The sequence below is a fragment of the Pyrus communis genome, chromosome 12 (assembly GCF_963583255.1).
Source record: "Pyrus communis chromosome 12, drPyrComm1.1, whole genome shotgun sequence".
In the NCBI taxonomy this organism is placed as follows: domain Eukaryota; kingdom Viridiplantae; phylum Streptophyta; class Magnoliopsida; order Rosales; family Rosaceae; genus Pyrus; species Pyrus communis.
In genome coordinates this window covers 16,785,244-16,800,398 of record NC_084814.1, presented here as the reverse complement: position 1 = coordinate 16,800,398, position 15,155 = coordinate 16,785,244, and positions in this window count along the sequence as shown.

Below are 15,155 nucleotides of genomic sequence, written 5' to 3'. Positions count from 1 at the left end.
AGTAAAATCATTCATTTTGCCTTATAATTCCCATGACATTAATTTTTTACATCAAACATTCAAATATGGGTATTTTAGGCATCCATAAAATTTTAAATTTGTTAAGTCAAACATAATTAATGAATTTGTTGATATGAAATCTAGTAAACGAGTTTTATTTGAGTAAAAACACTTATGTCGGGTTTTATTTGGAGAAAATTAAGTTTTAGGGGTTAAAGTTATATTTTCAGTTAAATATAGGGAACTTTAACGAAAAGCTCTCCGTATTGTTTACTTTAACGAAAAACCATATTTTTATTCTAAAAAGTCAATTCTAGTACTATTCACTTACAACACATTTTTATCATTTCCGTTAAAACTTAAAGTTTTAATTAGTTTTCCTTTAAATATATGATAAAATATTTCTACTCTGATTTCAGCCTTTCTTTTTGCTTATATAAAGCCATTCTCCTCCACCTGAAGATCTATGACTCTTTGCTTGAGGTGGCAAAAGTCGTAGTAGAAGAAATATCCACGACCCCTCAACCCTAGTCTTTACTCTCTCTCTCTCTCTCTCTCTCTCTCTCTGAAGTAGGGTTTTATGGGACATGGGCAATCTTCTATCCTCAGATTTCATTTTTTGGTTATATAGTGGTGAAGAGAGCTTTCTTTAGTCCATTCATGGGTGGCGACAGGATTTAATTAGCTGCCGAGTCATTCATCCAAATACTGGGTTATTAGCTCAGGACGACACCCAGTAAATGTGTGAATGAAGCGGGAGACAAATTGAATCTTGAGCTTCCTGTACTTGGACTGAAGGGAGCTCCCTTAATTAATTACTTCAGTTCCTCTTTCTTTAATTTTTATCATGCTTTAATTCGTATATATACTTAATTAATTGCTTCAATCTCTTTAATTTTTTTCGTTTACCTTATATTATTACTAATATATGAGTTATAAAATGTTTAATAACTCCATAAAAAGATTCATCTCAGTTCCATCTATCCCTATTTGATATGAGCTATGATTAATGAGCTTGAACTTATCCCTTGAGTATTTTTAGCCCATATCTAGATTAGCTTGACTTTTCGCTTATATGAGTTTATCTTGTCGGTTAACTAAAAAGGATCTATATATATATTACTGCCTTATATAAAATTAATTTAGTTAGCTATATATCTACTAATGTATATATCTATCTATTTCTATATTAGCTTTGGATATATGGATAAAGTAATTATTATCGTCAGTTTCAGCTAGGGTTATGCTATATATGATCCTCTTTCTAGGAGGATTTATCAAAACATGTCAGCTGGATTAGTTGAGTTCGATTTCCATTGCACCGAATCTTTTTTGTTCAGTTCTGCCTCTGCTTCCTCACTCACAGAATCCCAGCTGAAACTCTAAATTTATTTATTTTTCTTAACTTGAAATCCAACATATTGGTCGACAAAGAAGCACTTGTAATTTCTTTTTCCCCAAAAAGTCTATATATCTGTGAGTTCTATTGCAGCTAGGGTTTTGTGAATGATGCTGCTAATCTGTGGACTGCAGTTGAGAGGAATAAAATATTGAAGGCAAGGCATGAAGAAGAAGAGAGGAAGCCTACAAATTAAGCTCACACGCTCACACGCTTTACAACATTAGCTTCTTGGTTCTTGATCTCCCACAGCAACAAGTTCCCAGACATGTCTCCCACAGGCTCTGCTTCAATTACCAAAATGTCCTCTCATATATGCGTGGACACGTTTTTATTCATTTAGAGCTGGCTAAAAACTATTTATTGAGAAAAGATTTTGTTGTTGTTGTAGAGCTGACTAGAAAATTGTTAAAAATAATGTTCACTTAATTTCTTTGGGTTTTAATTTGTATATATATTTTCTTCAATGCCTATATTCTACTATACACGGTGCAGATTTAGTGTTCTTTTTTTTCTCTGTGTTGGAGTAGCTGAAATTGAAAGAAAGATGAGAGAAAATCGATTACGGCGGTCTGGACATGTGAAACGAAGGTCTACTGACGTTCCGATTAGAAGATGCGATTACGGAACACATGTTCAGGATCGAAAGGATAGAGAAAGATCGAGAAGGATTTTGAAAGACTCTAAGAAAAGACTTAGAGTACTTGGATCTAACGGAAGATGTGACATAGAACCGTGCGCAATGATATTCTAAGGTTCATATAACGGACCTCACTTAGTGAAAAAAGACTTTATTGTTGTCGTTGTCGTCAATAGTCAAGATCTATAATACAACTCTCTCTCTAAGCATAAATTCACGCATATGTTTTTTTTAAACAAGAAACTAATTACAAATCCAATTGTAATCGAAAAATAATATTGTTTGAAGAGAATCAGCAAATCATACACAAGAATGGTCGTATTAATGTGATTCATGTGTTTTTGTTAAATTTGGGCAAAAACATGTTTTGTTTCTTGTGTGGTAGCTAGAAAATCTCATGCATCTTACACCTAAAAGAAGGAACAATCGTATGGACTTCTTTACAACGCTTGTCACGCAGTGATCAGTTATTCGGCTAGTGCGGTGAATCTTATGTCCCCATTATTCTTATTAAGCGCGTGTGTATCTCCAAATCATAAACAAAAACCATAATTATGTTGTGCTCTATGTATGTTAATGTATACATGAGCGTGAGACTTGAGGGCTTAGTGTTTAATTTCATCAGGTACTTCATAACAGGGCCTGGCATAGTTACATGCAAATGAGTGACAGGTGCCTCACCTGCTTTTATATTTAATTACCTTCCCGAAAACGAATCTCTGAATAGAAAATAGGAAATTTTAAAGAAAAGCTTTCGGTACTGTTTATTTTAACGAAAAATCATATTTTTACATTAAAAAGTCAATCTTAATACTATTCACTTTACCCTTTATTTTGTACTTATCATTAAAACTCAAAATTTTCAAAGCTTTTTCATTAGTTTTTCTTATAAAATACTCCCTAAGTTCCAATCATAGATGTTTCTACCAGTACAACGGCTGCCTTTCATTTTATTTCTTACCTCTCCAACTCCACCAAATATGTATACAAGCTTTACCTCTCTCTCTCTCTCTCAAAATCCATCGGTTCTTCTCTCATGCTCTTGATTGATTATTGTACCATCTTTAACAAACATTACCAATGCCTTTTGTCATTTCAGTATATATGCAAGTGACAATTTATCACAGTGATGAAAAGAAATTGTACTCTTACATAACAGCATAGGTTCGAACCCCGTTAGTGGCTAATCTAAAATCTAATCTAACAAAATCTATCGTTTGACAAAAGAAAAATTTATATACTTTGTGAAAAGGTTGTTTTCACAAATCGTTTTTATGTTTTGGCAACGTATCGGTTTGGTCTTTTATGTTTTAACTCATCAGTTTGGTTATTTATTAGCTTGCACATCACTATTTTCCTTGCTGTCATTTTTTGTTAAAAAAATATGGTAGTGTGTTAATGTGGCATTATGTAGGGCCTACATAACTAATCATGTGTGATGCCATTTGTATTATATAAAAAAATATAAAACTTTTAAGAAATAGCGTTAAACCTTCAAACCATAAAATCATTGAACAAACTTCAAACAAAGGGTGGTCCAGATCAAAATCCCAATTCGAATATGGTAACGCAAATTCCGAATTAATCCCTTTTGGGACGGGATTCTAAAAACTTAAATGGAACTGAAATTTCGGTATTCTTGAATTTCAGGATTCTTGAAAAAATTTAGAAATTGCAATAGATTTGGGATCCAGAAGAACAAACAAAAATGTGACAGCCCGTTCCAAATTTTCGAACCGTAGGGGTGAAATGACGGTTTTGCCCCTAGTATGGTTGTTTCGTTGTGTGGTTGTTTTTGGGATTTTTGTTGGAAGGTTCTGGACCACACACATTCCCCCACACCTCCCTCACCCTTTCCCTGCCCTGCACCCCTGTCCCGAGCCCTTTCTCTCTCCCATTTCCATCCCCATTTGTACGGACACACCCCAAAACCCTCCAAATCTTCACAGATCGAGGAAACAAAGTACATATTCATGCTCGTGAGGTCCGTAGAAGTTCAACCATACCCATTTCAGGTAAGGATACCTTCGTTTTAACGTCGAACTCGGGATACCCCGATTTTGTCACTATTCATGCACACGTTAATTCTTGTGTTTTTTGGAATTTCAAGCTTGTAGGAAGCTTGGTGAGGTCCTTAGGAGGCTCGGGGTGGTTCGTTTGAAGGTTTTGGACGTCAGGATCGTGAGTTACAAGGTTGGCGAGAGTTGGTAGTGTTTTCCCGGTGAAATTCCGTGTGTTTTAGCACTTGAAAGTGGTATGGATTTGTTCCTCTTGTTGTAAGCTTCATTTTGGTACCAATTTTGTGAAATTTGGTTGAAAAACGAAGAAAATATGAAGACGACGGAGCCTCGCCGGAGAAGACGACGGAATATTCCATCAGTTTGGACGGAATATTCCTAACGGCATTAACGAAATCCGTTAAAGTTAACGGAATATTCCTGACGGTGTTAACTGACGCCATCAGTGTGCCAGGCACGTGCCTGCGCGTGGTCGGCACGTGTGGCCGTGCCTTGGCCGGCGCGTGGGGGCGCATGTGGCGGTGGAAAATTTTTCTAAAAATATGGGGATATTCCTGAGGTTGAGTAGATCACGTTGGTGTATTCATACACCCCATTTGAGCTTTGTATGAGAAGTTATTTCATAAGGTTGGTTATGTGTTTTAAAATTAACGTTTTTATAGTTGTTTCGCATATAGATGAGACCTATCCCGAGGACGAGCGCGGTCACTCAAGGTAAGGGGGTTACAACCCTTCTACATACCAGTGAGTGGGCTTTTGGTTTTCCGTATATACCTATATACTTATGTTTTTCCCAAAAATTGATTTGAAACATTATACGTTTATATGCCATGCTTATTGTTTGCCATTTATTTACGCATTATGAGTCGCATATGTTTATATATGTTTGGTGCTGCGGACGCACAGGTAAGCGCCAGGTGAGTTATGATTTATGTTTATGTTCAGTAGTGATTTGAGATGCATAGAGAGCTCGTAACCTGCACCCCCGGTGTTAGTGCTCCCGCCTAGAGTCGGGCATAGTCCTTCACGTGATGTTCACCTCCCGCACCACACGCTCATCTTGGATCCAAGTTAGGTGCATAGTCCTATCGTACAGACCACTTTAGGTGGTTCCGACTCATAGGTGACCTGCAATTATTCGCCCAGCCTTCACGTGATCGTAGCATTTGAGCGTACTTATATTACACCTAGTCCTGTCGTACATACCACTTTAGGTGGTTCCGACTCGTGTGCAGGTACAGTTAGTGAGATGGAGATCTGAGCTCTAGATTCAGCCGTACAGGTCACGTTAGGTGACTCCGGCTGACAGATTACATGGCATTGGTTTTGACATTACCTGAGCACTTGCATTTTACTTCGAGGCATTTGGCATGGCATATTTCTGAGCATGACTTATATATATATATATATATATGTATACTCTATTTTCTGTGAAGTATACAGGTTTTACGGCGAGGGGTTAGAACTTTGTTTATGAAATGGTTTTTGAAAAGCTTTGTTTTTGCCCACTCACACTTTTGTTTTGCGCCCCTCCAGGTTCTAGTTGGCTAGCACTTTTGGTGGCTTCCCAGAGGATTTCCCCGGCATATCTGACAGATTATTACCAGTGTAGGACCACCTTTGGGTGTGTTTTTGTAGCGTTATTTTCTTCCGGACTGCATTAGGTCTTCGAACTCTGAACTTTGTTTTCACACTTACGCTTGCATATGTATGTTCTTACGTTGTGTATAGCTGATTTTTATTTATTCGTACTTTTATTATTATTTTATTAGCTTCCGCACTGTGCACATGGTTACGTCACTTCCACGTGACGGCCAGCATGTCATGATCTCGATCAGGGTGTGTTAGTTTAAATTGTCACATCCCGGCCCGGGGTGGACCACTTCCCGAGCCCGCTCCACCACTATAGCACGATATTGTCCGCTTTGGGCCCCAACCACGCCCTCACGGTTTTGTTTTTGGGAACTCACGAGCAACTTCCCAGTGGGTCACCCATCATGGGATTGCTCTAGCCCTCTTCTTGCTTAACTTCGGAGTTCCTACGGAACCCAAAGCCAGTGAGCTCCCAAAAGGCCTGGTGCTAGGTAGGGATGAGAATATACATATAAGGATCACTCCCCTGGGCGATGTGGGATGTCACAATCCACCCCCCTTAGGGGCCCGACGTCCTCGTCGGCACACACGCGACCAGGGTTAGGCTCTGATACCAAATTGTCACATCCCAGCCCGGGGTGGACCACTTCCCGAGCCCGCTCCACCACCGTAGCACGATATTGTCCGCTTTGGGCCCCAACCACGCCCTCACGGTTTTGTTTTTGGGAACTCACGAGCAACTTCCCAGTGGGTCACCCATCATGGGATTGCTCTAGCCCTCATCTCGCTTAACTTCGGAGTTCCTACGGAACCCAAAGCCAGTGAGCTCCCAAAAGGCCTGGTGCTAGGTAGGGATGGGAATATACATATAAGGATCACTCCCCTGGGTGATGTGGGATGTCACAATCCACCCCCCCTTAGGGACCCGACGTCCTCGTCGGCACACACGCGACCAGGGTTAGGCTCTGATACCAAATTGTCACATCTCGGCCCGGGGTGGACCACTTCCCGAGCCCGCTCCACCACCGTAGCACGATATTGTCCGCTTTGGGCCCCAACCACGCCCTCACGGTTTTGTTTTTGGGAACTCACGAGTAACTTCCCAGTGGGTCACCCATCATGGGATTGCTCTAACCCTCATCTCGCTTAACTTCGGAGTTTCTACGGAACCCAAAGCCAGTGAGCTCCCAAAAGGCCTCGTGCTAGGTAGGGATGGGAATATACATATAAGGATCACTCCCCTGAGCGATGTGGGATGTCACAAAAAAGCACGAAAAAAGCCTCCCAAAAAACATGTAATTGTGGAGCCAAAAATAATTCTAAAAATCATGAGGGCAACATGTAAATTTTTGGACAAGAAAGACGAGATTATCCTCGTTAGATAGACGAGACACACCTGAATTCTCATGCGCATGCAACAGACAATAGCGGCTCAAGATTCCTCCATCCATGGAAAAGTCAAAGGCGATCATTATGGAATTTATTCAAATTCCACTCACCAATCCTTCATTGATTTCATTCAACAAGGTAACTCCAAAATTCTCCTATTTAATTTGAAATAATTACCATAATATTTCAAGTTATTATTATTTCTCATAATATCTTGAATTATTTCACCCATTTCCACCATATATGACCGGCCACCCTCCTATAAATATCTCACTTATTCCATTAAAATGCTAAGTTATTTGCTACTCACAAACTCTTAAAAATACATTTTTTTTCAAAATATTAACTTTGATATCGGAGATTCTTTTGCCAAAATCTCCCCCATTTTACTGTGCGCACGTGAGGCTTTTTGCTTTAGTACATTGTGTTATTATTATTTAGGTGCATTTTCGTCAAAACAAGAGAAGAAGAAAATTTGTATCCATAGTAATCTCTCCCGATTCTTGTCTGATTCGCCACCATAGGTGTTTAAAGAGGGACGGCGTAGCCTGGGTTTGATGCCTAATTGGAGAGGAAGCCAAACTCCTGGCCAAGATTGACAATGTTGTTAGTTGAGTTGCTGCCATTTCAGTAAGATCAGTCGAGAGAGAGATATAGTCGGTGACTCACTGATGTGATGTCGGCGTGGTGTGATCGGATTCGAAGACGTAAATAGGGTGCTTCATGATGGGTTGAAGCGTTTTCCTTCCTTCTATAAATTATGGTTGATGTTTGGACAGCTAGAGGAACGCCTTGGTCATTTGGAAAAGGTCAAGGAGGCTTGTGATTCAGGTCAAAGGCACTGCTCAAGTTCTATTCCACTGTGGTTTTCTCTTTCTAATCTTGAAGAGAAGATGAGTGGGCTGATTAAAGCTCGTGCAATTCTGACGATGGCTAGAAAGAAGGAAAGAGATAGAGAGAAATCGGCGGAGGATGAGAGTGATGAGTGAGGTTAGGTTGAGAGAAACCGAGGGTTTCATTTGGATTCAACGGTTGAAATTAAATGTCAACCAAATCCGACAGCTATTATAATTCCAAATATATATTTAAAATTATATATATATTTTTTTTCAGTTCAATTCAAGATTACTGAAAAATGAAAATGTGAGACCGATTTTCATACCGAACGGTCCAGGATCAGGTACCAAATTTTTCTAGATTTTTGGTTTGGGATTTTCTTGGTTAGGTTTTGGGATTTTTCGAGAGGTTCAGAATTTTTAGGATTTTTTTCTAGCTTTACTTCAAACCAAAAAAGAAAAGAGACACCATCTCTCCTTTCAATGGCAGATTCAGTATTTGAATCTTGGGGGTCCCAATGTTAAAAGTCCATGCTTTTTACATAGAAACATAGCGCAATACGCTCAAACAAAACTTCAATTCATTCATGGAGGTATTTCACCGAACACTTGGTGGGCTTATTATCATCAGTCAAACCATGTTAGGCATATGTCAACAGATATCAACATTATCGAGTGTTGTCGATGCAACTTATCAAGATATGTCTAGCAACCATTACATCAAACACTTAGTGGTACGAAAGAAACCCGTACCAAACTTTTGAAGGGTCCCTCGAAACCTTCACATACTTGTTTCCTAGTCTCTGAATCGTAATCAACCACCTTGGTCCTATTGTGCATCCGCCTTTGTCTCCATTTGTACTTGAATGTCACCCCCAACCCTCAAAAAAAAAAATCTCGGTGCATTTGTGTTGACTTCACACCCCAAATTTAGTTATGCAATTCATCGTAATTATTGTTGTCTTCGAAACGACATCGTTCAACTAGCCTTGGAAAAGGGAATGTACTTGTGCATGAGGACAGGAATTTTGGAAACTCCATGTTCTTTTTCTTCTTTTTCTTAGTTGATGCAACAATCACTAGTTAGTTTTAGCATTAATAATTGGGGTATGATATCCACACACCCTTTTTTACTTCTCACACACTTTTTTAATTTTCGGCCGTCGGATCAGATAAATTGAAGATGATCAACGGATAGAAATTAACAAGGATGTGTGAGAAGTAAAAGAGGGTGTGTGAATAGCACACCCCTAATAATTTTCACATTTGGGATAGGACTTTGCCGTTGCCAGTTGGTGGCCAGGCAATGGCGGAGCCACATAGAGGGTAATAATGGCCCAGGCCTATCCCAAAAGTTTAGGTCTTATAAATACTGTCTGCAAGGCTTTACAGAAATAAGCATGCAGCTCAATGCCCATTGCTGTTTTGCCATATCCAAATGGCCTTGCTTCGAGACTTTGGTTGTGTTTAACATTTTTTTTGATATTTTTTAAAACTGACAGAAAAAATAAAAAAAAAATTATAATAATAATAATCTTTATAATTTGCCTTATCTTTTAGCATAATAAGACTAAGCCCTCCATTTTTTTGTTATAATTAGCCTTATGTTTTAACATATAAAAATCATACTCTTTTTCTATGTGAGTTAATATAAATCAAATACTAGTAGTCGAGAGCAAAATCTAATTTTAAATTATATCTTAAATTTTTGTTCAAATCGTTTTTTTTTATTCTTTTTTTATCAAAGCTTGTAACACAAGTATTTTACTTATGATTGAATTTTCCACGTGTCAATTGCTGATTGATACTTCTTCAGGGTTCTAAATTGTGTGCTCATAGTTGGGATTAACGGGGAATTATGCATTAACTTATTAAAATCCCAAGTATTATAAAGTACTATCTTCCCTTTATTCTCTGGGTCCTGGATGTTCCAACCCCTTTGGAAAAGGATTAGTGTCGGTGAACAGGATTGATTTCTTAATCACAACTAATTGGTTGATTAGCATCTCTTAAGATTTGAAGCAAATTAAATATTTCTGGAAAAGAATGAGATAGTGATGCTTCTGTCTTTGTAATAGATGGGATGCCCAGCATATCTGATGAGGAGTCTCAAATATTAATATAGATATTTATTAGCTTTTTTTGTTCTAGTTAGTTCGCTCATAGGACATCGTAGTAGGTTTTTTTTTTTTTTTTTTCAACATGGTACATGCCTTATGAAAACTAGCCATATATGTTTTAATTCGGAGGTGCAAGAGCTATCCACTCATTGTACCTTGATATGTTAAGCACAATCTAATTTTCATTGAGTGCTCTCTAATTCGATCTCAGCCTTTTAATTCTTCATATTTTGCTGTCAAATCTTTAAAAATTTCATGGTATCAGAATAGACTATAGGTCAACATCATTTGATACGAGTGCTTCCAAGAACATACAAAAATCAACTGGCAATGTAGGAGACTAAATTTCTGGGCCCTTCAAGTAATTAATACTATATGCCACTAGAGAAGTATGACACCACCTTCACTTGCCAGCAATAAAAAAAAGAGAGCGTACATGCGAGAAAATACTGACTTTAAAGTATGTACCATGTTTGCCTTGGCCAAGAGGCCTTGGACATGAATTCGTGCATGCGTGATCCTGGGTAGATTGGTGAGTTTGTTGTTTGAGAGTAGTTCAACTTAATCGAGGGGCTCAAGATATCTTATACACTGGATACTTTTCTGCTTCTGAAACAAAGCCTTTGACTTGATCTTATTACTTCAAGAGTTCTCATGGGGTATTTCTTTTGAGGTGAAAAAAGAAACAAATCTTTTGATATTAGAATTAAGTTAATCAACTTATGCTTCAGGAAAACGTCGATGAAGGGATAATTTGGCAAGTAATACTAACTTTAGTTGAAGAGGAAAAATGTTGGTACCTAAATTGGTTCCCAGTTTTGAAGATTACTTCAAAAGAAAGTAATGGCCTCAGACCTCATTCTTCACAACCAGCTCCTTCCTTTTGCTCAAACCCCAGAGTTTCAGCCATTTTCTCCAATCTCTGACAGAAAATAACTGACAGATTTCCAAGATATTGTGATGAGCGCGTTCCTTGTTGGCACTGCAGATGGAAGTGGAGTTCCTGTTCTTGATGTAATAGCGATGCTCACTTCTGCGAGTTTTCAGGATAACAGTAGTTACTGAGGCTTCAAAATAGTCATAACACTTATTCTTGAACTGTTTAATCTCATTTTTCGCGGGGTAACTGTTACCGGTATTTTCATGGAAAGAAGAAAAAATGACTATTTTGGAATGCGGATAACATTTTAATTGTCCCATTAATTAATTATATCGGTGGCATTATGATTGTTTGATTATCATGTGTGCAGATAATTATAATCCACTTCAGGAAGGAGATTCTTCCGTTTCTTCCAAAGAGGACGCAAATGCTGTAGTGATTCCGTGGCGGTGGTTGCACCCAATGAGGACGCAAATGTTGCCCACGCTCACTTCTGCATTTGATTCTGCGTCAAAAGAATTGGGCAAACTATTTATACAAAAAGAAAAAGAAATTGCAAAAACTTGTGACGATAATTCACATTTTTTTAACCATTTTGCAGCTATTTGATAAAGGGGACTCTGTCAAATGGGATATCATTCATTGCCTACACTTGCGCAGGAGAGCTACCTAGCTGTGCATTTGGACCCAACACTCGTGGACTGGTAAGAAATGGCCAAAACAAATTGTTCCAACCACTTAAATCAAATTGTGCTTAAAAAATACGAATGCTTAAACTGTAGGCTTTTACACTGAATTAAGTACCCCAATTAGAAAATGAGATTGGTGCCGTGTATTATTATCCGAGAGGTAGGCCAAAAACTCACTTCTGACAACACCGATATTATCTCCAATTTGGTAATTACCAACTATGCAATTCATCAAGTGTGAGGTTTTTTTCACAAAATGCCTCGGTATTAGTTGGAGTTGGGTTAGGATATTTAAATTCTTCTTTTCTCAAATATACGGTCCATGTGAGATATTTCAACATGCCACCTCACGTGGGACCCAATTAGTGGGTCTCACGTGGGGGATTCATACATCAACAACCACGTGGAACCAAGGAGACTCACCCTATACGAGGGGCCAAGGGACACACCATCATCGCGCAGGGCCAAAGGGATCCACCCATCACCTGATAATACGGGCCCGCTCCCTGGCTCTGATACCATGTAGAATCATTAGACAGACGGGTCAAAGATCCACTTCCAACAACACCAATATTATCCCCAACTTGGTAATTACCACATACACAATCCGTCAGGTGTGGGGTTTTAGCACAAAAGGCCTCGGTATTAGTTGGAGTGAGGTTATGATGTTTAAACTCTTTTTTTCTTATAGATACGATTGATGTGGGATATTTCAACATGCCGAAGACATTGGGAGGAACTTCGTTTCATGAGACCTCCTTGAAGCATCAAGCATCGACCACACATTATGTGTTAAGACCCAGTAGTCTAAGTACTCTTTTATTGACCCATGTTTGCTTGATTATTGGCGGTTATAATAGAGTGGATTTAACTTTCAGAGAATTAAATCATCAAAAGTACTGTCGGACATAGGTACAATCTGATCGACACAAAGACGCGCAGAATATTAAACGTAGAAACTGCTTCCAAACAATGCGTTTCGGTTATGAGGTTGGAGCAACACCATTCTTCCATGCAGATATGTATCTTCTGATAACCATTCAGCAATTATGCAAAAAACACAAAAATGTAGAAGAAAATTGAAGAAAAGATATGAGAGAAATGTGATCTTTTGTATTGATGAATCTTGAGTGAATTACATTTACGTAGCTTGGTTTGTTATATGGAGCTGTGGAGACTTAGCAGTCAAGCTACAGTTCTAACTAACACAACCAACTTCTAACAAACTCTCTTAAGTCTTAACAGCCTATGCTGACATGGCACTCAACACTAATAGCCTAATTCAATTATATTCAACATCCCCCCTCAATCTCAACTAGGATTTCCTAGCTTGAGATTGTAGAAGTGTTTAACAAAGGAAGGATGCGTAATCCTTTTGTTAAGATATTTGCAATTTGATCTTCAGTGGGAATATACAAGACCTCCAAATCTCCTTGTTGTACACATTCCTTTACAAAGTGGTAATCTGTGTCAATATGCTTTATTCTTGAATGAAACACTGGATTGGCACTGAGGGAAATGGCAAACATTACCACAGTGAATGCTTGCTGGATTAGACAGAAAAACTCCCAAATCCTTCAATATCTTTCTCACCCAATCTATATCAACATCAGTGTGAGCTAGAGCTTTGTACTTAGCCTTTGTCGAGAAACTGAGGTTTGCCTTTTAGACTACTGTGAGATGGGATTGTTACCTAAAAACACTATATAACCAGTGACTGACCTTCTTGTGTTCAAGTCAGCTGCCCAATTAGTATCTGAGAAAGCATTCAACTGAGGTAAAGTATCTGCAGAATACAGAACACTAGTAGTCATTGTCCTAAAATGAAATTCAGTTGATGAAGACATGAATTGACTGCATAAGCAATATTTGGCCAACAAACCTCCTTAGAAATGTGGGATTCATTCTCATCACGCATCCTCATGTGTGGCGAATTAACACAACGGGATGACGTAGAGCGCGTGTGACTGTTTGACTTTACACATGGGATAACCTGCTTTGATACCATGATAACATTCTGCAATTATGCAAAAAACACAGAAATGCAGAAGAAAACTGAAGAACAAATGAGAGAGAACAGATGAGAGAAATGTGATCTTTTGTATTGATGAATCTTGAGTGAATTACATCTACATAGCTTGGTTTGTTATATAGAGCTGTGGAGACTCAACAGCCAAGCTACAATTTGAACTAACACAACCAACTTCTAACAAACTCTCTTCATAGCCTAATGCTAACATGGCACTCCAAATACTAACAACCTATGATGACATGGCACTCAACTCTAGCGGCCTAATTCGATTATATTCAACATCTCCATCTCCAAGTTAATCAAGTGAGTATATTCCACAAGAAAAATCATCAAATATTATAAAAGGGTAAATTACACTTTCACACCTCAGGTTTAGGATCTATTTCAATTCCTTACAACATCTTCAAAACATTTCACTTTCATACCTTTAGTACTATTTTATTTGAAAATAATACACTACCGAAACCCTATCCCTTTCATCATCATCCCCATTCGTTGTCCCTCCCTGCAACCCAAATCCAAAACCACTCCCACCCATCATCCACATCCTCCTCCGCACCTATCCTCCGCGCACCCATCTTCCCATCCCCCCCAACCTGCAACCCAGAAGAAGGGAAAAAAAAAAAAACCCACCCCTTTCTTCTCCCTCCCGTCTTCCCCAAACCCACTGTGCACCCATCCTCCACGTCCTCCTCGGCACCCACTACCTGCAACCCAGAAAAGAAAAGGAAAAAAAAAAAACATATCATTTCCCTACAATAGAACGTTTACGGAATCAATTAAATTCTATTACTTGTTTAGAAATATATATACATCAGTACTATTATAGTTTTACAAGGAAACAAATAACATATACACAAACCTACTTAATAAAGGACTCCTATTATTTACATTCCCTATTTTTCCTAATATTGACTCACGCTAACACTCCCCCTCAAGTTGGTGCATAGATATCACACATGCCCAACTTGACAAATGAGTCATCAAACCTTCGACTACATACTGCATGAGTTAGAACGTCTGCAAGTTGCTCCTCTGACTTCACAAAAGGTATTGACACAATCTTCCTTTCAAGCTTCTCTTTAATAAAATGTCGATCAACTTCCACATGTTTTGTCCTATCATGCTGTACCGGATTATCAGCTATATCTCTTGCTGACTTATTATCACAGTATAGTCTCATGGTTTCCTTTGGCTTGAACCCAAGCCCCTCAAGAAGCTTTCGAAGCCAGAGGATCTCACAAATGCCGTGAGCCATCCCTCGATACTCGGCCTCAGCCGAGGATCTTGATACTACCTTCTGTTTCTTACTTCTCCATGTAACCAAATTTCCTCCTACAAACGTAAAGTATCCCGAAGTAGATCGTCTGTCACCTACACTTCCTGCCCAATCAGCATCCGTGAACCCCTCAATTCTCAAATGTCCATACTTCCGATATAGAACTCCTTTCCCAGGTGCAGACTTTAAATATGCTAAGATACGCATAACAGCAGCCATATGATCTAGACTTGGTGAATGCATAAATTGACTTACTACACTTACTGCATAGGCAATATCA